Raw genomic sequence first — 23,912 nt, 5'->3', positions numbered from 1 at the left:
TTCCATAGTCCTGAAAGTCTGGAAGGTTACACAGGAAGTAGGTTAACACTGATGGTGTCTAAGGTGCTGGGGAGAGGGTCTACTCATAGTTTGATATTTTATTTGAATTTTTTTAAGATTTTTTTTTTTTAATTTGACTGACAGATCACAAGTAGGCAGAGAGGCAGGCAGAGGGAGATAGGGATACAGGCTCCCCGCTGAGCAGAGAGCCCACTGCGGGGCTCAATCCCAGGACCCTGGGATCATGACCTGAGCCAAAGGCAGAGGCTTAACCCACTGAGCCACCCAGGTGCCCCTTTTATTTGAATTTTAACATCTGTAAACCGCTTTGGGTGTTCGTTTTTGTTTCTTAATAATGAAAAGGCCCTACATCTGCCTGCTAGCAACCCACAGCACAGGACAGAAACTGATGATCACTTGTACCGCACATTACCTGAGGCCAGTAGAGAGAGGCCTAGGCAGGGTGCTGTAAGAGCCAGCAACATGAGAAGTCAGGGGAGGCCCTCCGGAGAAGACATTTGAATGTAGTTTTAAAGGGAGGCATCTTCACTTCATGGAAAGAATGTAGGCACTGGAATCAGGCAGGCTTGGATCAAAGTCTCTCTTTACCTACTCATCAGCTGTGTGACCTTCAGCAAAGCCTGCAAGTCCCATAGGGTTGTTGGGAGGATTAGAAATTATATGTGTCTGACACCAAAATAGTGCCAGTGTAAACAGTCCACGTATTTTTGAAGAATGAGCGTGTGTTAAGTAAGGGAAGAAAGGGGGCCAAGAGGTTGTTCAGAGAAGTGGCAGGTGGTTGACTGGGCCCGAGTGGGGGAGTGGAGGGCACGCCAAGGACAGCTTATGGAGAGGACAGAGTTCTAGGCTAGAGTTTGGTTTGCATTCTGAAGGCATGGGGCATTTCTTAAAGGATTTTAAGTAGAAATGGCTACAAAATCAGATCTGTATGTTGGAAAGGTCATTGGCAACCAACCGAAGGGAGGGCTAAAAGTAGAATTGGGAAGGCCACTTTGAGTGTTGGAGTAACCCGTTCTGGGTTACTTTTGTTATCTTTGTATTAACTATCGTTAAGTATGGTCATGCGTGCAGGTAGACAGAGGAGCAGATGTGGAGGAAAGGAGTGGAGTTTGGCTTGTTGAGTTTAAGGTGCCTTTGGGACATTCAACTGGTGATTTAGTAAGCCCCAGGGAACGCAAGGCTGGAGCTTAGAATGCAGTCTGTGCATGAGTTAAATTCTATTTCGTTCAGTGCAAGAGAGGATGGATGGCCCAAAAGACAATGATAATTTTGGGTAATGATCAAGCACGATGGGGCATGGACTTGGTGGGTTACTTAGTCTTCAGATTCTAAATAAAAGGCTGATGAGAAGTTTCAGTATCAATAACAAGACTTAAAGGAGTAGAAGTTTAAGGATGACACCAGGAGGTCATTCCTGTGAAAATAACCAAACAATTCTGGACGTCAGCACAGACTTCAACTCTCTGTACTTGCAAGGGGAGCCAGTAACGTGACAACTGTTGAAACACATGTGGCAAGTGGTAAACCTGAAGCTGACAAGGACCGTATTTGTTCCAATGAGAGATGTAAACCTATAGTTGGAAGAGTCTCTGAGAAAGGCTATTAAATCAGACAATAATCCTGAGTGGAATACTTGAAAGCCCACGCTGAAGCTTTGGGTGTGGTTCACTGTCGCATCCTTGTGAGAATTAGGCGAAATGATCAGAGCAGCATTAAAGAAAAGTTAAGAATCCTGATTTTTGCTTACACAAAGAGCCCTATAGGACTGATAGGGAAACTCCAGGTCTTTGCTGATGCCTCCCCATGGAGGTTTTCACTTGGGTCCCTAGGAGAGGGAATTCAGAGTCTGTGTTTTAGAGAGAGTGTAAGCAGGGGGAGGAGCAGAAAGGGGAGAATGAGCGAGAGGAGGAAAGAATCTGAAGCAGACTCCCCGCTGGGCTCCGTCTCACCACCCTGAAACCACCACCTGAGCCAAAGTAAGAGTTGGAGGCTCAACCAGCTGAGCCGCCCAGGCATCCCCCAGTTGATTTTTTTCTTCCTCTGACTTCCCCCTACCTTCTCCTTTTAGCTATTTCCTATGTGTTTATTTCTTTCTTTGTCTCTTGACTATGCCTTGGGCTTACCAGGCCACGAAGGAATTTGCTTACCCCATGTCTAGCCCTGTTCATTCCACATACAGTGCAAATGGCTGCTGACCCTTGGTCTAGAGAAGTGATTTCAAGCACCCCCGCCTCCCTATCAAAAATAAATAATAGAACCTCCTCCAATCTTTCTGTTTTGTCAAAGGAAATCTTGCATGGAGGCCAGTTTAGCAAACTGATTTAAAATACAAAGAGCAGGGGTGCCTGGGTGGCTCAGTGGGTTAAGCCTCTGCCTTCGGCTCAGGTCATGATCCCAGGGTCCTGAGATCTATCTAGCCCCACGTTGGGCTCTCTGCTCAGTAGGGAGCCTGCTTCCCATCGCCCGCCCTCCTGCCCCTCTGCCTACTTGTGATCTCTGTCAAATAAATAGTCTTTAAAAAAAAAAATCAAAGGGCGTTTTGTGTATGTACCTACCAAAGTGGGGCAGCCTGGTCCCCACCCACCAGGCCAGCTACAGTTGGGTATTAAGGCACGTTGAGATGGAGATCAGTGGACAACTCCACGACAGTCCCTGTAGGGGAGCTGTAGTGCCCATGGTGCCAAGGGGTGCAAGATACAGAGATCTCTGATCTGCTGGGCTTAAAAGCTTATCCAGATGGGATAGCCCTTGAGGAGGGAAAGGAGGCACAGACTGGCTCTCCTGGTGGTTGAGCTGTAGAATATGATGTGAGCAAAATGGATGGTTCAGGCCGGATTTCTTCCTCAGTCTGAGCAGCTCCAGGTTGCCCGCCTGACTTTTCTCCAGAGTGAGCTCCTTCTGAGAGCTGTGGAGGAAAGCCGCATAAACCCACCTGTAATGCAGGGGAAGAAAAAGACCAACCCTGCAGAACACCGCGTATGATTTGTCAATTACAAAAAAAAAAAAGGATCCTTTTGAGTAAGTGTGTCTTCTGATGGCTTTCCTAAATCAGGAGGAAATAATGTCAAAGTCCTTAGTCCCTCTTCCAACTTACCCCTTTATTGACTGTTTAGAAATGAGTACAGTCATCCTATGCTCCTTCATCATCATCTTGGGACAAAGGAAGGGCCAACCAGGTGATCTTGACGGTTTTAAAGTCATCGTGGCTGATCTTACCAGTAGAAGCTCCAGATACCTCCAGATACTGGGAAGCATGTCATCTGGCCACTTTCTTGTCCAGCCCTAGGGGAGGCCGGATTACCTGTCCAGCTGCTAGTGGTCGGTCTGTCTTGGGTAACCTGGATATTTCTACTCCCCTGGGCTTTGGCGCCCAGGTTACTGACCTAGTTCTGGTGCTTCTACAACCTGTTTTGGATGAATTCTCTTCCTTGACCAAGTTTCTCCAGCCATCAGAGTTCAACTCTCTGAAGCGGGCTTCATGTGAAGCTTCTCTCCCTCATGCTCCACTCGCTCCTCTGTCCAGGGATTTTATCACCTGCCTGGCCTTCCTCCACCTAGTTTCCTGCTGTGTCCTCTCCCCTGCCTCTTTCCTGCCACCTTGCTGCTGTCCCGGGGTAGATGTCCCGACTCCCTTGTAGAGCATGAACCACAGAGTCACTTGGAGAGACCAAGCCTTGATTCTAGCCATGAGGGCATCGCCCTTCAAGCCTGTCTCACATTATTTTGAGTATCTTCAGCGACTCTACTTTAGGGATTGATGTTTTTTCAAATGGCCAGCCATTATTCAGGGCCACGCACAGGAACGAAGACTGTGATCAAACCCAACGCTGTCACTTGTGTCACTAAAGTACTAAGATTGATTTTCCATGGCGATTTGCCATCTGGGCTCCAAAAGAAATTCCACTAGGATTGTAAGCGTGAGGGCAGGCACTACATTTGCTCTGCTCACCACTCGGCGCTCAGCTTGGAAAACTAGGTGCTCTATAAATATGCGGAGTGAGTGAGTAGGAGGACTTCCAAGAATGTCTGGAGAGGAAACTGCAGCATTCAAACAGGAAGGTGACCTCTCAAGGTGATGGCTATGAGAGGACCCCCACTGGCTTAGCGCAGAAATCCTGACGTGTGTGCGTTCTCTCCTTTATTCCTTTCTGGGCATGTGGAAATACACTTCTGACGAGTTTCAAGTCCAGAGAGTTAGGAACAATTAAACCAGGAATGTAAACCTTAGGATCATCTCCATGTTGAAGCCATGTGTGCAGACGTTCCCACGTGAACTGTGGCCAGGGCAGACGGTCACTGCCATGTGTCGAAGTCTTTCCATTATAAATCATTATTTCCAGAAAATTTTTAAAAATGTTTTCAAGTATAGCTCAGTGCTTTAGATAGATTTGTTTTTCCCTTCATGTGGTAGACTCACATCTGGACATTAGTTAGATATATTTCATCTAAAAATAGCATTTATCCAATTTACTGTCACTTGAGGAGAGAAAATCTTTTTTTTTTTTTTTTTCCTTTGAGGCAGGCTCCACTTCTTATTCTCTGCAGTCTTTCCTGGCTCACTGACATTTAATATTTAAAAAAAAAAAAAAGGTATCAGGTCGTGTGTGTGAGAGTGTGTGTGTGTGTGTGTGTGTGTGGAAGTACAATGAAACAGTTATTTTTAGAGACTGCAGAATTATGACAACTGCATTTTCATTCTTTGTCTTCCTTTTTTCTTTAAAGTTGTCGCTGATGCTGATCTTTGCGGCTACGTTCTTAAGCCCTAAACTCCACATTGGTAAGAATGCCATCAGACTTCCCTTAGTCATTATTTGGGGGCGATGGCACATGAATTTGGGGATTCTTATCTGTTTTCTTTCAGACCGTCTCCTTTTTACTCTCCTTGGTTGCGTCCTCTCCTCGGTCCGTGGTTTGGAGGTTAGAAAGAAAGGAGGAGAGAAGTGAGAGCGGAGTCAGGAGAAGAGATGAAGCAGTGGTTAAGGCACTAGGCCTGCGGAGCCCTCTGGAGAAATCTGCACACAGTTAAGCCAGTAACCAGAATTAAATCTGACTAAGGAAAAATCAGCACTCTACTGCTTCGTCTGCTGGCACTGACATTAAGTAAGAGCTGGCTTGGGAGGGACTGGTTGTAAATAAGGGGGCACTTGCTAGTCAACCCGATTTTATGTTTGTCAGAGTCCTTGGTTGGTCTGGAAAGATTTCTCTTTGGCCATAGGACTCAGACCTTTTCTTGCTTTGTGATACTTGTCCTGCCTCCCTAAAGAGAACTCTGGCTTTTGCCCTTTTTCTCTGAAGGCACAGCCCTCTCCCTAGCGCTCTACTCGCCAACTGGGATCATCATATTTACATTACATTGCATTACAAGACATTACATTATATTATATTACATTATGAATGGGGGAGGGGCAGAGGGAGAGAATCTCAAGCAGACTCTATGGTGAGTGGGGAGCAGGGCTCGATCCCACAACCCTGAGATCATGACCTGAGCTGAAATCATGATTCGGACGCTTAACCGACTGAGCCACTCAGGTGCCCCAACCGGGATCACTACTGTCATCATTGTATCATCATTTTCTTTTTTCTCTTCCCACCTTCCAGAGTTATTTGGTCAGACCTGCTATTGTTAAAATGTGTTCTCCCTTGTGTGTTAAAGTGGCTTCCCTGGCCCTCAGTGAGTACAGCCTGTGCTTGGCGATCCTCTCCATGCTGCGGGGAAGGGTCCACCTAACATCATCCACACCCTCTGTCCTCGTCTGTGTCCTCCCATAGAGCAGTGTGAAATGTAAAATGGTGAAGAGGTGTTAGGGCTTCAGCCTGACCTATTGAACTGAGCAACACCGGGTGAGCCAAATGGCCATTCAGTCCAGGCTCTTGGTCTCATCAATACCATGTTCAAGCAAGCATGCTAAGAGCCAACACGTCCAACCAGATAAGTTGAAACACATATGAAACACGTATCAGATTCTCTTCTGATCCACCAACACAGGGGTCTCCCAGGTCCTGAGCATGTTCCGTCTGTACAAACATTTGCAGCATCAGCCCTGAGAATGGACCTGCTGAACCATTTGCATTTCGTGAAGTATTTTTATAGATTTTTCTTTGGGTATGTCTTGGCATAAATGAAACAACAGACTTAACATTTTAAGAGAAATTCTCATTCTACTGCAGTTATTTGCAGCCTTCATTTCTCGTCTATAAAAATTTAGCAGATACGTGAAGATCATGGGTAGAATGAAATTAAGTTTTACCACCCACAATAATTCATTAGCGAACTAGTGTATTTAATGGGTCTTTGCTTGGTGTGTCTAAAATTATTTCATCATAACAAAAGGTCTTGAAAGACTAAGAAAAAGTATGAGGACAATTAAGTTGCCTATCTGAACAGTATTACTGTATGAAAGGAAAACAGTCTTAAAAATAGCTCATTGTAGAGTTGAAAGAGATGGAGAAATTCATAAAGGAAGCACAAAGGTGTTGGAAATGGAATGAAAACCTTTTAAAAAATACCACCAGGGCACTTGTTCTTTGCCAAATCAGAGTCCCTGATTTTTACAATCTCTCATGCTTCCATTTCATCTGTTGTGGGGAAGGGGTCTGTGTGTGTGTGTGTGTGTGTGTGTGAGACTTGCTTCAGATAGAAGCCTAAGCAAACTTATTTCCCTGCTCTAAAAGGCAACCCTTTGTCCCTCCCAAATCTATAGGAAAGCTTTGTATTCTTCACATTTGAAACCTACTAATTAAGAATCTGACACTGTCTATGAAAAAAAGCCAACAGGACAGGGAGACAGGAGGGACGATTTAACAGACTTTGCTCCGTCCTCTCATAGCGCCCCCTACATAACGTTGGCCTTAGGGGGGTTTTAGCAGCCACTAGTGGAGACCCTCTTTTCCAGATAGAGACTATGGAGCCAGGAGACGGTGGGTGATTTGCTCCAGGCCAGGCAACCAGGGAGTGGCCCAGAAGGAGAGCGCAGCCTGGTGCCCTCCCTCACTGTAGCTCCTGGACACCCGCGTTCACTTCAGCACAAATCCATTTGTACAGCTATTTGTCTTTATTAATGCATCAAATTGAAAGAAATAACATTCCTTCAAAATGTCCTCTAATGCAGAATTTGCAGAGAGAACATTTCAACGCGGCGTCCTTCGTGCTCCATCCTGAGCCCAGGTGAGTGTGGTTCAAAGATGTTTTTCTATAGATGTTCCTGTGAGGAGGTGAGTAAGTGGCAGCTTTGGTTTCTTAGGTCAGAGAATGGGGACCCTGCTCAGAATGAGGAGGTCTGGAATCCTCTTGGTCCCATGAGGGCTTCCTAGTCTTCCTTCCCCTCTGCTCCTCTGGACTCTCCAAGGCAAAAACGGGGAATGAACCCCACGTTTCTTTTTCATGATCTGGTAACATTGGCTATTTTACTTTTCTGGTTTTTTCTAGCTGCTTGTGTTGTTATTTTCTGGACTTCAGAAATTTTTTAAGTGATAAATAATCATCTTGTGAAAGGTCAAGAGAAAGGAGGGCGTGAAATCTGGATTTCGTACGTGTTCCGCTATGTCGTTACAGTCATTCAGCACTTATCTCTGTGCTTGGCATTTGGTATGTGGTGGGATGGATTAAAAAAACCAAACCAACAACAACCAAAAACCAGACCAGAAGGACCCCGTAATCAATTTTTAGGCTGAAGGAAACAAAACAAACAAAAAAACCCCTAGAAATTAGAGGTGAGTTACTAATAATACAGTAACCATGCAGCTGTCTCTGGGGACTTTGTAATGTGGGTCGCATGTCATCTTTTTTCCTCATGACGCAGATCACCCAGATGCAGAGAAGGACTAAACGGACTGGAACCAGAGGGAGGCAAGTGAATCACTTACCCCGGGTGTACAACTTAAGGGGGCTCCAGAAACTCAGTAATCAAGATGAATACTTTACAAATCCATGATGAATGGATTCATCCACTCAATCCATAATGAATTCAATCCATAATGAATCCATGATGAACAAGGTATCAACATTTTAAATAAAGAGAAGACCAGTATTAATGATTTTTCTTTCTTCTGTTGCCTCAGGCTCTAATGTGGCTCGGCACAGCATTTGAGTTAATATCCAGAGATAAAGCAGAATAAGTGTGCGTACATGTGCGTGTTTCAGACAGGCTCTCTCCAAGGACAGGCTGATGGAGATATGTGAGTGTGTGAGAGACAGACGGAGGAATCCTAAAGCTGGAGGAAATCTTAATCCCAAAAGGTTAGTCCAGTCAATTTTACAGGTGAGGAAATGGGGAAATGATTTACCTTGAACCAGTCATACATTTTGAAAAATCCTAAAGCCTAGGTCTCTTGACACGAGTCCTGTGGATAGTTGCATGGGGCGGCTTTCAAGGTGGGGGAAACTCACCTCTCCCATGAGGCGGCGAGCTCAGTGAACTGGTCGAATTAGAGCATTTTAATGGGCCACATACGTAGTTCTAGAACTTTTAAAATAGAGGTTCAGAGCACACATGTAGTCTGTTTGGACTCTGTACCAAGGTACACATTGGCTAGAAGACCCGCCTGGCTGGAGCCATTGGGGCAAACTCGTCCTTGCTTTCTACCCCTCCCTTGTTCTTCGGCTCTGGTCCCCAGTGACTCTCCTGGCTTGGCTTTTCCTCACATCACAGGGGTTTGAGCTCAGATCTGAATTTTGTGCTTTGGTTCTGATTCAGCCAGAGGAAGCCTTTCTCTGGAGTTTGACAGTAGGGTTTGGGGCCAAAACCCCAGCTAGAATAAGTGCCTCTTTGCCCTCAGGGAGTCTAGAGTCCCCCGTGACCCTGTAAGGAGTGTAGGTGACAGAGGAAGGACAGTCTGGGTGTGGCAGGTCCCTGGCCCAACTCTCAGCAGTCCAGTATTTCTCAATGTACAAGTAACTGTCAACAACCGAGGTTGACAAAACAAGAGTGTATTTCAGGGATGGCGTGATGGTGAAAAATCTCTGTTCCGCCTTGCTCCTTCCCTATCCAGATCTAAGGGGACAAAGCCTAACTTGGGCTCTGAACACAGCAAGAATTCTGAATAAGGCAAAGGACAGGCTGCAGCCTGCAGTTCCAGACCTAGCTCTTTGCCCCCGTGGGATCTGGTGACACTGCGTGCAGGTCCCACGGATGCTGGGCAACTGGTCTGAGAGGATCTGTTCTCGGTGAATTGATCAGCCTGTACCAGGTTGCTCGGGACTCTGCTGCTTTTAGCCCTGAACCCGGCAAACTGGGACAACTGGCCAGCAGCCAGTAGTCCCCAGGCCACACAGTGATCTTTAGTTAGCATGGAGTGGGAGGCTTTGCCTTTTTCTTAAGAACAGGAGGGAAGCCCCAGTGTGTAGAGTAAAGGGGCAGATGAACTCGCTTTTCAAGTTTGGGGAGAGGAGCTCTGGTAAAACCTGTCCTTTAGCCTCTGGTTTGGGTAGATAAGAATCTTAATAATTATCTTAACCTTACTTATCTTAATTATCTTATTTAATTAATTATTTTTTAATTTTTGTTTTTTAATTTTATTTTTAAGATATTTATATTTATTTATCTTAAGATAATCTTTATCTACTTGTCTTAACTATCTTAATAATAAGATAAGAAGGAATAAGAATCAGATGCTTTTGGCCGGGGTCTGTTCTAAAGGCTGCCCTTTGAAAGCACTAAGAGTCTCCGACTACCCCCACGGTGCTTAGGCCCCAGGCTGGGGGCGTCTGGGGAGGACCCTTGGGTCTTAGGCAACCAATGATGCTGGCAGCAAGCGGACTAGAAAATCCTGGGCGTCTGATTCCTTCCCCCATTAGAATCAGGGCAGAGGGAAGGCAGGAAGGATCTGCACCCACCCTCCAGGGACAGGGATTCCAGGGTGATATTTTGTGGCTGGCTTTGTAACAACTCTGTCTTCACAACCACTAACCCAAACTTGCCCTTGGTACTCAGGCTCCTCCAAGGATGGGCTGACCGAGACGTGTGGTTGGGAGTACTCACCTGGATGTTGAGAGGCAGCTGTGGACAGGGAGGCAAGAAGAGAGCATGTGGGCTGGCAAACCCTTCAGCTCTCTCCCACTCCAGGAGGCACACACACATACTCCAGTCTGAGCAAAGCATAAAGAACTCTCAGGAGAGAGAAATGGAACTCTCAGGAGAGAAATGAGAACTGAGAAGTCCTGAGTGAAGTCGGAACTGAGAGTCCCAAAAGTGAGTAGCCAAGGGGATCGAGTTACCCTGCAGCTTGGACAGATGTTCACGGTGCGGTGCTCAGGGCCTCCCCGAGATCTGCGTAGTCCCAGTGGATTCAGGCTGTCCGAAAGGCCCCACTGAGCCTCCGGAGAGAGCTGTGACTCCCGTGGTCCTGGGATGAACCTCCATGCTGTGGAGGTCACGGGGAGACCACATGCAATGGAAGGCCTGCCAAGCCTGGCTACGGTATGAGTAGGATGGAGAGGGGTGGGCTTTAGACAGAGACTGGGGGGTGGGGTATGCGAGATGGAGGGGTGGTCCTAGGCTCCAGACACAGAGCTGGGGGTGGGGCTTAAAGAAGAGTCTGATACTGATCTCTCCTGCCTTCCAGTTGCTGGTATATACCACTAATTTTGCCTAATTCTCCTTCCACATAGCCCCTCCACTTTCAAACTGTAAGACCCCTAAACACAGGGGTAGGCCTTGCTATACCCGTATCAGTGTTTATCACAGTGCCTTTAACATCACAGATAGCTGGAGGCATTCCTGGTAAAAATGGAAACGGAATTTAAGCACGGATTTATTGAAGTTTCAGGCATATATTTTGGGACAAAGAAGGGCCGCCACAGATGTGGAAATAAACCTAGAAGCCAACTGAAGTCCATGTCAGTTGTGGCCCACATCAGAGTAGCCCCAATGCCAAGTACAGATCATTTCTAGCACATGTGGAAACCAAATTATTCAAGCTATAAAACTAAAGTATAAAAAGTACATGGCAGGCTGCCTGGCTGGTTCAGTTGGTGGAGCATGTAACTCTTGATCTCAGGGTTGTAAGTTCGAGCCCCATGTAGGGTGTAGAAATTAAATATTTCAAAAAGTACATGGACTTCATCAAAATCGTGTACATCATTTCAATAAATGTAACTTCAACAATTTAAAAATGCCCATAAAACTAGAACAGAGATCTGAATGACCCAATTCCATGTAAATCAGAATGACCAATTTGGTAACTTGGAAGGGCTTTGTGTTTGCAACCTCTCGTGTTCTGTAGGCCGGCTCCTCATTAGGGACGGCCCACCTTCAGCGACAGGGGGTGGCTATGAGCCAAAGCACGTGGGGAGGGTGTTCCTTGACTTCTCAGGTTATGCAGTCTTTCCTCTCTTCAGTTCCTGTACTTCTTTCCCCACCTTCGCTTCCTTGCTGTCTTCCTACTTTCAGAGACTATGCCCACTCCCTTGTAGGGGCACCTGCCTGCCCTTCATCTGTCCCCCCACTCCCCTGAGCCACTCTTCCTGAGCTGATCTCTCAGCTTTCCTTGGGGTCCATGAGCTCTTACAACCATCGCTCTCTTACAGGAGCTTGTCTAAGGAGATTTCTGTTCTTAACAACCGGGAGTGTCTTAAACCCTTTCCTCCGTTGTAGGCAGACTCTGCTGTAGTCGCACTGTGTGGAACTGCTCAGCCCTTGCAGGGTCACCCAGGACCTCAGAGGGACACCACCCAACCTGGATGCTAGGAAGGGTCAGTATTTGGAAAGGGGTAGACCACTGAATTTTCTTTTCACTGAAATGTTTTAGATCTTGACAAGTCTCGTGGGCTACATTTAAGCATCTTGCAGAGACCATCAAATGAATCTTGTGCAAAACAAGGAGAACTGATGCCGATGTTGCCAATGAGCCCTGACTACGTGGTAGGCTTAGCTGCCCAGAGGTGGTCAGGGATTTCGGTTATTTATTTATTTTTGAGAACGACAAACGTTTAAAATTGGGAAATAAAGTGGACTTTCTCTCTGTAAAAGGAAGGGCTGTATTCTATCTCCAGAAGGGAATTGTGGCAAGAGAACAGAAGCTTTATAGGGAATTACTGGTATTATCAAAGGCTTTTCAAAATAGACTTGAAATGAATAGTTGTGTGCTGGTTTTATTACTGCTTTGCGAGTTTACATTTTGTTTTTGTATGGTATTTCCCCCTCCCCCCAGGAGATGGTTGCTAGGGCATGAGAGCAAATAACCTTTATTGTGTTAAATTTGGGACTGAATACAATTATCTTATAATTTGGGTTCACAGTGCCATTTTTGACAAGTTATATTACGAGCTTTTTGCGGAAAACTGAGCCCACATGCCATAAGCTGCTTCCTACTCGGTAACTCTCCAAGTTATGGTGTTGCTGCTCTCCCCTCCCCCTTCCTCGGCACAGGGGCAGCCTTGGGACCAGATGCTGCTGGAGGCAAACCAGATGACCCCATGTAGTTCCCGCCCAGCTCCAGTACCGTGTCTTCTCATGATTCCCCAGACCTGAGTCTCCAGGGTGCCATGCTTGGTTATCGATACAAGCATGCTGCATCTTTCCAGAAGAAAATCGTGAGTAAACCAATTTTGCAAATCATGACCACGTTTCTAGGAACCTCCAGGACCAGTTCAGAGAGGCTTCATCTCCCATTTCTGACTGGTCTGTAGTCAGCAACACTTCGGACCACGGCATTTCTGTAAAGGTAGGTAATGAGCTGTAAGGAAATGCTTACATGCACCGTGGGGGCACACACTTCCAGAAATGCTTCTGAAAAACTGTCATCTTTCTCTGTTCCTTCCTATGGCCCTGGCAGAAATTGGGGTTCCCCTAGCAGCAGGCCTTCAGATAAGGGTTTACGTGCAAATGGCTTACTAGGGAGATAAGACAGGGAAGGGAAGGAAGTCAATTCAAGCAAAGACATGGAGGGCACGAGGGTGGGCTGGTGGTGCCCAGTCCTGCTGGGAAACTCTGGGAGGCAGTGGAGAGGGCCTGTCTTGGCTTCAAAACCACCTGAAGGAGTGGGAGCCTGGGCTTTTTATCCATGGGCTCCCGTGGTCTAAATTAGGTGAGGGCTGCATTAGGGGAAGGAGGTGTTAATTTCCCAGCACTTCTGCCTTCTACAGGGGCAGAGGCTATTGCAATCCAAGAAAGCTCTTGGAGAGTAAGTGCTGGCAGCTGGCGGCCAAGCCAAATGTAAATGGCTGAAATGCAAATGGCTCTGGGCAGGACACCAGCAGTCTGCTACGCTTAGCTTCTCGAGCATGTGTGAGGAAGTGGGACTCTCCGTAGTCCCTGAGCGTCCCTAAAATGACCGTTCCATACTGGTGTCTTCTACATGAATTATCTGCCAATCAAAAAAGATTCATGGGGTGTTGGCTGGCTCAGTCGGTAGAGCATGGGACTCTGGATGTTGGGGTCATGAGTTCAAGCCCCACCTTGGGTGTAGAGTGTGTGTGTTTAAGGCTTTTAAAAATTGTTAGGAAAGTGAAGTTAGGAAATGCCTTCTTTATGCAGAAGTACCAGGAGATGTAACCAGTGGCCACAATCAATGGATTAATCTCAACCCTTTTCAAAATGCTCCCATCCATCCTCGTCAGTGGGCGGAAGATCTAGAAGTGAATAGATACAGCCTTTATTCTCAAGATGATCTTTGATCCACCATCAGTGGATTTCCAGGAATAGCATATGCTTACCCCTTAGATGCTTTTCAAAAGTGCTCACCTATCCCTGGGTACCTTGTGGACCCTGGTGTGGGAGGCAGACCAGCTCTAACTTGCCCAGGCAGGCGGAGGCCAATCAGAGGTATGTGACACCGTCCTTTATTTAGGTACCAGCTCTGAACACTAACAACTGAAAAGTGTGATTGAACCCAGGCATCCTAATTCCTATGACATTCTCCTGGCGACCTTGAGCCTCTGTTTCTCCCTGATGTCAGTCTGGCAGGTGCCCCAGGTGGCGTCTTATTTTGAGAGTTGATGAGTCTGAGTTCCTCACACAGCATGAGCGCGAGAACCTGGTGAGGAGGAGAATTAAGCTCCTGGAGTCAGGACAACACACAGATGCCACAACTGAGTGGAGATGAGCTTCCCTTGAGAAGCCTACTGATGGACTGGCATCTTGGCCAAATGGAATTCAGAACACTTCTCCATCAAGTCCACCTAAGTGGCAGCCTGTGTCGGTATCAGATCCATTGACCATTTCCACTTGGACTCCTAATTCCAGTCCCTGGTATGTAATTTGTGAGATTTCAGAGCTAGAAAAAGATTTTAAAGATCACTTAGCCTGGGGCGCCTGGGTGGCTCAGTGGGTTAAGCCACTGCCTTCGGCTCAGGTCATGATCTCAGGGTCCTGGGATCGAGTCCCGCATCAGGCTCTCTGCTCAGCAGGGAGCCTGCTTCCTCCTCTCTCTCTCTCTCTCTCTCTGCCTGCCTCTCAGTGTACTTGTAATTTCTCTCTGTCAAATAAATAAATAAAATCTTTAAAAAAAAAAAAAAAAAAAAGATCACTTAGCCAACCTGTCTGTTTAACTGATAAGAGTACTGCATTCCAGTGTGGTTAAGTAATCTGCCCAAAATCAAACAGCTAGTGGGGAGCTGGCCCGAAGGAAAAGAGCACGTCTTCTCTCTCTTTGCTATGAAGCTAATAAGGCAGACTTTCTCAGTGGATTCAGTAGAAGGAAATGTTTGATTCCGCAAATTTTTTTTGGATTTTCCTCAAGACCGTACAAGTCACGGTGGGAAGACTTGAAGAACCAGACATGGTGTCCTCATGGCTCTTAGTCATGTAGGTGTAGAGAACTAACTGTACAGTGTAGCAGAGGAGTTTTAATATGTGGGTCCCTATGATCAAATGAGGGACTTGCTTTGCACCCCATGTTTGATGAGGCTCCTGTTACTGGCAAGGAATTCAGCCTTCCAAATCTGTGCTGGGACATGGGGCTCCAGGGACCTGGCAGCAGACACAGGAGAAGACACATGTGTAGAGGTAGGCCAGTAGACTCCCTGTCCCTCACCCCCCTTTGACAGAGATGACTGAGGTCTGAGGTCTGCTGCCTGCCACCACCCACCCGCAGCTACTTCCTGACTCTGCAGCCTTGGGCAGGTACGTGATCCTAAAATCAAATTTCCCCATTTCTAAAATCCTGTAGATCGCATCTACATTGGTGGCTGGGAGGAAGGCTTAGGCAGGTAATACACGGCAAATTCTCAGTCCTTGATAAATACTCCCCAGTTGCCACCTCTGCCCACAGTACCTCCCCCTTTGTCTACCTCTTCCCACCCTTCCCTTCTCCCCCTGCTCTGCTGCACCATGTGCTTAAGCTCTTGGCCTCCTAGCTCTCTTACCCTATTTCTCCTCCCCTCTCCCTGGTCTTCATTCCCTCTTACTCTTCCAGTTCTTTTGCCTTCCTGCTTTCTTCTAAATGTCTTTCATGTCAATTCCCTTCTCCCACCCCTTCTCTGGCCCCATTCCCGGGTTCTCTTTTCCCCGGGTTCTCTTGCCTTTCTTGGCTGTTACTCTCCTCCTGTTTGCCTGTAGTCCACTCCCTTTAGATTCCCCTAGACAGCCTTGCTCTGCCATCTCCCGTGTTCCAGGCCTAATTAGGAGCCTGATCTCCACCCCCCGTCTCTCTCAGAGTCTCCCAGTTTGGATCCAGGAAGCATACCAGATGATGGTGGTAGGCAGCCTCTGCGATGGCCCCCCCAAAGTCCCCACCTCCTCGGATCCATGCTGTCATGGAATCCTCTCCCTTTCAGGATGTGCTGGACCTAGTGACTGGATTCTCACGAACAGGATAAAAATGAGGGGACAGTACTTCTGAGCTTAGGTTAAGAAAGCACTTCCATCTTCGGTGCTCTCTGGCTCTGAGGAAGCTGGCTGCTAGGCTGTGAACTGCCCTGTGAGAGGCACACGTACCAAGGAGCTGAAGTCTCCTGCCAGGGAGGTCTACCAACAACCATGTCCGTGCCCCTCAAGCCCCAAGATCACTGCTGCCCATCCGCCGTCCTGACGCAGTCTGTGAAGGATCCCTGAAATCCGAGGTACCCAGCAAGGAGGTTCTGGATTCCAACCCACAGAAACTGTAAGACAATAAACGTTCGTTGTTTAAATATGTTCAATTTTAGGGTAACTTGTTAGGCTGCAATATTAAAAATGTGGAGTTGTCCTTCCTGGATCACCCTTCAGCAAGGTTTGTCTCCTGTTGACCTTGAGCAAATCACTGCTGTTCTCTGGGTCCATCTCCTCCTCTACCTCCGGGGTTCATGGCCAGTGTCCCAGGTCTCTGGTCCGTGAGGATGTGGTCGAGGATGTTACAAGAGGCCTATGTGTTCTGCTGTGACGCAGACGGAGCCCAGCTAACTCAAGCTCCACATCTCTGTATGTGCCTCACATTTTTCATTCCTATTATCTGAAGTCTGTTTCTAATTTCTGACAGAACCACCATGGCCTATTGTGGGCCGCACTCTGCGTGACATGCCAGTTTCATTTTGGAGTCACTGCTATTGTCTTTTGCCCTGCTAATCTCTCTTGTTTTGCAAAAATGCCAATAGAATGCATGAACCCAGAGAGCTGCCCTTGTGCCCGATCTTGGCGCTGTGTGGTCCCCACACAGGGGTGGATGATAGACAGACAGACCGTCTGCCACCCGAGGCATCTTTTCTTGCTTAAAAATTTGCCTTCCAGATTGCAGACTCCCTTCCAACTTGAGCAAAGACGAACATACTAAATAAAAGCAGAGCTGAAATTGGACAGAATGTCTCAGCCCCTTCGATTCAGACCTCGCTTGCAGGGGAAAGCGTGGGGAAGCGGAGGGGGCTCCGATGGATGTGCCTGCATGGGGAACGCAGGGGAGGAAGGCGTCCATACCTTTCTCCTACCATTCGTGCCTGCAGCGGGGCCTGTCACCCAGGACCCATCACTTATGTATGGTGTCCATGGCAACCAGGCAATGGTATGGGACCCCTTCTCACTGGGGAATTCCTTTTATGGCTCATTTCCGAAACCAGCATGGCCAGTACACGAGTCGGCAGTTTCCCAGTTGCTTAGCAACCAGCTCCAATGCTCTAGTCACTAGGAAAAGCAGACAGTCTTTTTTTTTTTTTTTTTTTAAAAACTGTTTGTCGTCAGAATCATATGTTACATTCTCTCTACTTTGTCTCTTTAGAATAAAATAATTAGTGTGTGATAAGGATGCAGGAAAGGGCGACCGCTCCCGTCATTAATGCCTTCCCTGCTCCTGGAGGGCCGTGGCAGGCAGGGGGAGGGAGGAAAATGTTAGCATGCATTCGGCTGGTAATTAAGCAGCGCGAGCCATCTGCACGTTGAAAGCTCTACATTTTTCACGTCTCGTGGGGGCATCGAGTAAGTAGAGGGCCAGCAATCTGTGCAGCGTTCCCTCCCCCAAACCAGAGCAGCCCAGCCCCACCCACAGGTGTCACTGGGCCACGGCTCCTTGGCTTACGCTGGGGAGGGGGCTCCGAGGGGAGGATTGTTGGGTTTTGGGCAGCAAGCTAAGGATACCATCCAGCTCCGTTGACTTACAGTCGTGGTTTCCAGAAAGGGGTGATCCCAGGCAACTGTTGGGTAAGGTCTGCAGACATTTCTGGTTGTCGCAATTGCTGGGGGAGGGGGAGGTTACTGAGATGCTGTGGATGATACTGCTGAGGGCTAGAGAGCAGGAGTGTTGCTCGACATCCTACGATGCAAAGGACAACCCCCAAAACAAAGAAGTATCCTGCCCACATACCCATACGCTCAGGCTGAAAAACCCTGAGTTCGAGCAATCAGAATTCCCATCTGTCTTGTTAAAAACCAGCCCTAGAGCTGACTAGGAAAAATGTTGACAAGGTAAAAGGACTGATCACAGTCTGTTCGACACAATTCCAACCTGAATTTCTGTATGGCCCAGAACTCCACCCCTACCAGCAGTGGACTTGGCCAAGGTGTGGAAAAGAGAGTCCTTGGTGGTTAGTGGTAATGGACATGAGCCTTGAGGTTGTAGAAGAACAGAGATGGAATGGTCTCTCCTTCCAGGGAGGCAACTTTGGTGCCAGGAAGATTTAGTTTCACAGACGGGGTCTACTGCCTACACACCATGGGCATGTAGGCACGTTATGTAATCGGAGACCCAGTCTCCCGGGTCCAAATGAGCCAAAATGGAAATTCAAATGGATGTTGTGAGAATGACAGGTTAGAACACTCAAAACACCTGCCCCCTAGTAGGTCCTCCCCTTCCCCTTCTTGTCTCCGTCCCAGGACCCTAACTGTCCCCCTCCCTCCAGCTTTGAACCATAGATTTATAGAACAAATATGCTAGTCCTAGAATGACTAAGGTCCTTTTTCTCCAGCAGTGAGCAGAGGACAAAACCACCATTTCTGGAATTTAGGGTGGTAGTCTTAGACTAAATTTAAGCATGAACTACAGAAAACCATACACATGAGAGAGGAGAATCAGTACTACCATTAAGAATATGCCTAGAGGGTGCCTGGGTAGCTCAGTGGGTTAAGCCTCTGCCTTCGGCTCAGGTCATGATCTCAGGGCCCTGGGATCAAGTCCCACATCGGGCTCTCTGCTCAGCAGGGAGCCTGCCCTCCCACCCCCGCCCCACCTGCCTCTCTGCCTACCCGTGATCTCTATCAAATAAAATCTTAATATATATATATATATATGCTTGGGCTTCCAAGTCCCACCCCCTCCAATTACTGGGTGTGTGATCCTGAGTAGTTACTTAACCTGAGTGATTTCTCTTCTATGAAATGGGGTGACTATTATCTCTTGCAGTATTATTTTAAGCATTAAAGATAAGGTACAGACTAGCACCTCTCATGCCACCTAACAGTAGGTAGGCACCTGAGCAGAGGACAATACTTAAAAAAAAAAAGACTGGCGGGTGTGGTCCAGCCATGGATGCTGAGGATGAGGATAAGGGCTGTCTTGAGGAAGACACACAGGGCCTCCCTATTATCTCCAACAATCAGATTTCCCTCGGGAACCTAGGACAGCTCCAGCTGCCACAATGTGTGTAAGCAGCTTTGAAGCCAATTCTATTTTCAGCCTGTGCTACCTCGGAGTGGGGGTGGGGGGTCATGAGTTCCATACATTTAGTAACCTTTTCTTCCTTGAAGACTATCTCAGAATACTTCCTAGTTCGAATAAGTGGGTTTGGGTTTACGTTCACTTTCTCCATGCCTTTCAGAATTTTCCAGACTGGATCATATCCCCTGTCAGCCTCCACCCTGGCTTGCTATGGAAGCCCCTCCAGCCCCCTGACCCCAATCACTTAAAATGCCTTGTGAACTCCGTTATTCCTTTCTTGAAATGCGTCAACCAGAACTGCACATTCTTTGCAAAGGTAAGGTAATATCTTCTTTATATTTCTGTTCGTCATTCTTCCTACCAGGTTCCAAAAATTGGGAGGCCTTTTGGGGCTGGAGTCTTGGCTGCACCCTGTCGCCATGCATCCTGAGGCCTTTTCTGGGGTTACAACAGTTGGTTTATAGAGGCAGCATCTCATCACCTACAGTTTATACTTGCCTTGCTGGTCATGCTTAGCCCCAGCCAGGTTTTGGTCACTCACCCAGCTTCATCTAATCTCAGCTGGGTTGGCTTCTTGCTGAATACCTAATACAGCCCAGCGATCTCTAAACAGAGATTTCACTCCCCCTTCTCGAGTGTTGTGTGATCCCACCTGATTTTGCCCAATCAACAGAAGCTTGGGAGTGCAGCTCTAAACATGTCACCGCTATGATTTTTTTTTCCCGTCCACCTGGGATAATTAAATGATGTTAAATTTAAAGGCTGCTTGTTCATCCCTCCCAAGCAGAATTATGGAATCTCACCTAGAAGCCACCATAACTGGGAAAAGCGGCAGAAGGGTGTTTACTGGGCATGCACAAGCCCAGCCCCCCTGCAAGAATGTAGCACACAGGTGTCTTGTGGGAGCCAGGCACCCCAGAGCAGTGGTAAGTGGCTAAACATGGGACAGCTCAAGGTTTACCAGAAGGACCAGAAGCACTCAAAGTATGTAGAGGTCAGGGCAGCAGTAAAGAAAGCGTACAGGCAGGCTGGGGAGGGGTCAAGGGGCATCAAGCAGCCGAGGAAAGGACAGGCAACATGTCTGGGATCCAGGATGACAGATGGGAGATTCAAAACAGGGCACCATTAGAGCCCTGAGACAAGGCAAAATTTTATGAAGGGAGGAACAACACAGCTCCAGGAACGAGAGCAGGGGTCCTGGCTAAAGTGGGGGGCACAGGGGCAGCAGCTGAACACAGATTCTTGTAACAGTAAAACTGCAGGGGAATCAGGGTGGGAGGGGATTGATGCTGCTTTGGGGGCAAATTTTCTCCCTATTCATGCAACAGTAGCGGTTCCTAAAACATCAGTCGGTCAACTGGCAGGGAACGCTGAAGTGTGCTCTGGGTATCACACACCATATATGGCCACTACGTTCACAGAACCAAAGACAGGGCTATGCTCACTAAGTCTGGGATTTCTGCATAGTACAAGTCCCTCTTGGAAATCCATACTGTACATCAGTGTTTTAAAAGCTCTAAAAACCCCTGCATAGAAACGTGTTTGTTTTTAATTCAATGTTTCTCCAACATAGTTCACAGCAGGATCCTTTAGTTACGTAAAAAAGTATGAATATCCTGTGGACACACCTTGAGAGACATTGTTCTAGAACATTCCTAATCTGGTGTTCCCAGGCCCTTTCCAACCTGGGCCTGCCCATGTTCCCCAACTTGACCTTCCTTTATTTTCCTACATTCCAACTACACTGAACTCTTCCCTTGCACATGCTTCCTTCTTCATCATAGCAGGTGATTCATCATCTGCCCCAAAATGGAAAAAAAGTTAAGCCTCCCTCACTTCACCCCTGCCCCCCATTTCTATATATTCTTTAAGGCCTATCTCAGAAAGGATACTTGATCCATCTCTGCCCCAGCCCCCCAGTTACTATAAATAATCTGTTCTCTCCTCCAATCCTTTATTTCATACTATCTATTACATTTAGAGCATTTAGCACTTTTAAATTCCTGTAGGGCCATTTATGCATTTCTTTTTAGAAGACAGAATCCACATCTGATTCTTTTTCATATCTCCACCCCGGAATACAGCACATCTGTAGGACTGTTAAGGGATGCAGAAACGATCCTATGACCCCTAAGAAATAAACTTGAAATAAACTTCTCAACACACAGGCCAGAGATGGCCAAAATTCTGGCTTACCTGCTGCCAACTCACACTCCCTGTGACGCAGAGGCCCATCCATCACCACATGCTTTTGCCCTGGGGCCCAGACACCCCCCCCCCCCCAGAACACTTCTCAACACAGTGCTTTCAATAGTCACAATCACCGGGTTGGGCCTGGCATGACAGAGAAAATCTAACTGTCATCCCTGATTTGGACTTTTCCGTGAAGTGAAGAGAGAATTTAGCAAGCTGAATATCGGAGCTGTTAATACTTCAGATCAGGGACTGTCCATAACAGAAAAGAGCAATTAGCAAAACTATTCATTATACTTTCATGTTCATGTCTAGTCTCACGGCTAATTATTTGTATAATTAACATGTTACCAAATGCAAATAATTGATGAGCCTGATTTCTTGGAATGAAATACGAGTCTTGTGAAATGTAAATAGCTGTGAATTACCAACAGCTTTCCTTTACTTGGGCTTCCTAATAGGGCAACGCCTGTAAATTAAAGAAACAATGTAAGTGTAATGCTCATTTATGTTTAAAAAAACCCCATGACATCAATAGAAACAATACAATGTGTTTAAATGCATAGAAAAAACAGGCTTTAATTCTTTACCACGTTCCAGCTGGGTGACCTGGGCAAGTCACTTAACCTCTGATTGATTACTCATGTTCCTTGTAAGCCTTAGTTTCTGCAGTCAGAGAAGGTCCTAGGGAACCCGTAGTTCACAGGGCTGCTGTGAGAATTAAGGAAGCTAATCGCCTGTAGAGCACACACAGTAAATATGAGCCATTGTTTTCACTAGTATACTTAAATTGCCTTTTTTTTTTTTTAACAGTAAGTGCCTAAGAAATATTGGAGGGAACAGGATACAGATGTCTCTGCTGTCATAGCATATACTTGTTCCTGAGAAGCTCCCATGGTCTAGGGCATGGACTGGTGGGGACAAAACTGGGTTGGGACAGACCACACTTAAAGCCCTACAACTCTGTAACCAAAGCACTCTCAAAAACTTTGTCAAAGCTAACAAAAATGGGGGCGCCTGGGTGGCTCAGTCTATTAAGTGTCTGTCTTCCGCTCAGGTCATGATCTCTGGTCCTGGGATGGAGCCTGCACTGGCTCCCTGCTCTGCCTGCTTCTCCCCCCTACCCACTCTGCTGCTCCCCCACTGCCTGTGCTCAAGCTTGCTCTCTCTCAAATAAAATCTTTTAAAAAAGTAAAAACTAAAATAATGGGAGCCCCACTAAACCCCAATGTGCACAAACATCTACACATGGCATCCTGGCCTTGAGCTGGGGGCTGCTCACGACTTGAACGTGGTGCTTTAGAAATAAAAGTCCTGGAGGACATTAGTTCTCTTTCTTTCTTTTTTTTGGTTAAGATTTTATTTATTTATTTGAGAGAGCACATGAAAGAGGAGGGTCAGAGGATCAGAAGGAGAAGTAGATTCCCTGCTGAGCAGGGAGCCCCCAATGTGGGACTCGATCCCAGGACTCCAGGATCATGACCTGAGCTGAAGGCACTTGCTTAACTGACTGAGCCACCCAGGTGCCCCAAGAACATTAGTTCCTAATGGGGACCAGTTGCATCACAATTCAATACTGGATTTTTAAGGAGTGGCATTTACTTATCTCTCCTGGTTTAAAGGGAAATGTCTTCATAGCTTCATCTGCATCTTCATTTGTCCTGAAAGCTTGCCAGAGATTCTTAAAATCCCTATATCAGTCCTTTTCTGTTGGTAAAGAGGGCAGCTCTGTGTATTCTCAGCTTTTCCTAAAGGCTTTCACAGAATGCAGAATTTCCTCTTGTTAAAGAGGCAGTTACCATAAGGTGGCTTACCTCTGGCTGCTTCAAATATGAAGATACTAGAAAAAAGTTATACAGGAACCAACATGACTTCATGTTATACCAATTCCCTATTTACCTATGGCATGTAAGGTCATTCCCATTTAAGGGATACATGTAGCAAAATAGTATATACTGAATATCTCCTATCCCTTGCTGTGGTAGGAGCTAAATATAAACCATGTGATTTACTCTGCACATTAGCCTAATGGGGTAGGTGACCTTATCTCTGAGACCCAGGGACATTAACTTGCCTGAGATCACAAGTTTTTAAGTAGCAAAGCCAGGGTTCCTCACTAGTCCAACTGACACCAGAACTCATGCTGTTTGAGACCACACTACGCCCTTAAGAGTGGCGGGAGGCAGGGAAGAAAACAGTCCCCCCACCCCCACTGCTGACCCGTGCCCTATTCCTAACCACAAGTCACTAACTTTTAATCTTTTTTTAAAGATTTATTTGAGAGGCACCTGGGTGGCTCAGTGGGTTAAAGCCTCTGCCTTCGGCTCAGGTCATGATTCCAGGGTCCTGGGATCAAGCCCCACATTGGCAGCGGAGAGCCTATTTACCCTTCTCTCTCTCTGCCTGCCTCTCTGCCTACTTGTGATTTCTGTCAAATTAAAAAAAAAAAAAAATCTTAAAAAAAAGATTTGGGGCACCTGGGTGGCTCAGTGGGTTAAGCCACTGCCTTCGGCTCAGGTCATGATCCCAGGGTCCTGGGATCGAGTCCCACATCAGGCTCCCTGCTCAGCAGGGAGCCTGCTTCCTCCTTTCTCTCTCTGACTGCCTCTCTGCCTACTTGTGATCTCTCTCTGTCAAATTAAAAAAAAAAAAAATTTATTTGAGAGCAAGCAGTGAGGAGGGACAGAGGGAGATGGAGCAGATGC

At 46.9% G+C, this 23,912-nt stretch overlaps 4 long non-coding RNA genes across 8 annotated transcripts in view; 3 read left to right on the top strand and 1 right to left on the bottom strand.

Annotated features, from left to right (window-relative positions):
- The window catches only part of LOC131815536 (uncharacterized), a 48,663-nt gene extending 40,794 nt beyond the window's left edge, over window positions 1–7,869 (top strand). The window contains exons 5-8 of one of the 3 annotated variants that reach the window (XR_009347784.1): window positions 4,883–5,121; window positions 7,131–7,186; window positions 7,448–7,731; window positions 7,821–7,869. This is a non-coding gene — a long non-coding RNA (uncharacterized LOC131815536). Of the gene's footprint in view, window positions 1–4,743; window positions 4,799–4,882; window positions 7,187–7,447; window positions 7,732–7,820 lie in introns of all 3 variants that reach the window. The other 2 variants (XR_009347783.1, XR_009347782.1) reach the window with 2 other exon arrangements.
- A 213-nt stretch (window positions 7,870–8,082) lies between these two features.
- On the top strand, window positions 8,083–12,523 carry LOC131815533 (uncharacterized). The gene is made up of 4 exons (XR_009347779.1): window positions 8,083–8,257; window positions 9,951–10,208; window positions 11,613–11,710; window positions 12,387–12,523. It is a non-coding gene; the product is annotated as an uncharacterized LOC131815533 (long non-coding RNA).
- Window positions 12,524–12,568: 45 nt separating this feature from the next.
- Window positions 12,569–23,912, bottom strand: part of LOC131815537 (uncharacterized) — an 82,894-nt gene continuing 71,550 nt past the window's right edge. The window contains exons 3-4 of one of the 2 annotated variants that reach the window (XR_009347785.1): window positions 15,894–16,057; window positions 12,569–12,673 (exon numbers count right to left, since the gene is read on the bottom strand). This is a non-coding gene — a long non-coding RNA (uncharacterized LOC131815537). Of the gene's footprint in view, window positions 12,674–13,584; window positions 13,993–15,893; window positions 16,058–23,912 lie in introns of those variants that run through there. The other variant, XR_009347786.1, reaches the window with a different exon arrangement.
- Window positions 14,491–22,534, top strand: LOC131815532 (uncharacterized). Of its 2 annotated transcripts, none has more exons than XR_009347778.1 (5): window positions 14,491–15,080; window positions 15,734–16,929; window positions 17,143–17,339; window positions 19,175–19,330; window positions 22,021–22,534. It is a non-coding gene; the product is annotated as an uncharacterized LOC131815532 (long non-coding RNA). The 2 variants fall into 2 exon arrangements; XR_009347777.1 differs by having other exon boundaries at window positions 15,613–16,929.

The sequence above is a fragment of the Mustela lutreola genome, chromosome 15, assembly GCF_030435805.1.
Source record: "Mustela lutreola isolate mMusLut2 chromosome 15, mMusLut2.pri, whole genome shotgun sequence".
Taxonomy (NCBI): domain Eukaryota; kingdom Metazoa; phylum Chordata; class Mammalia; order Carnivora; family Mustelidae; genus Mustela; species Mustela lutreola.
This window is presented reverse-complemented; position numbering and strand designations above follow the sequence as displayed.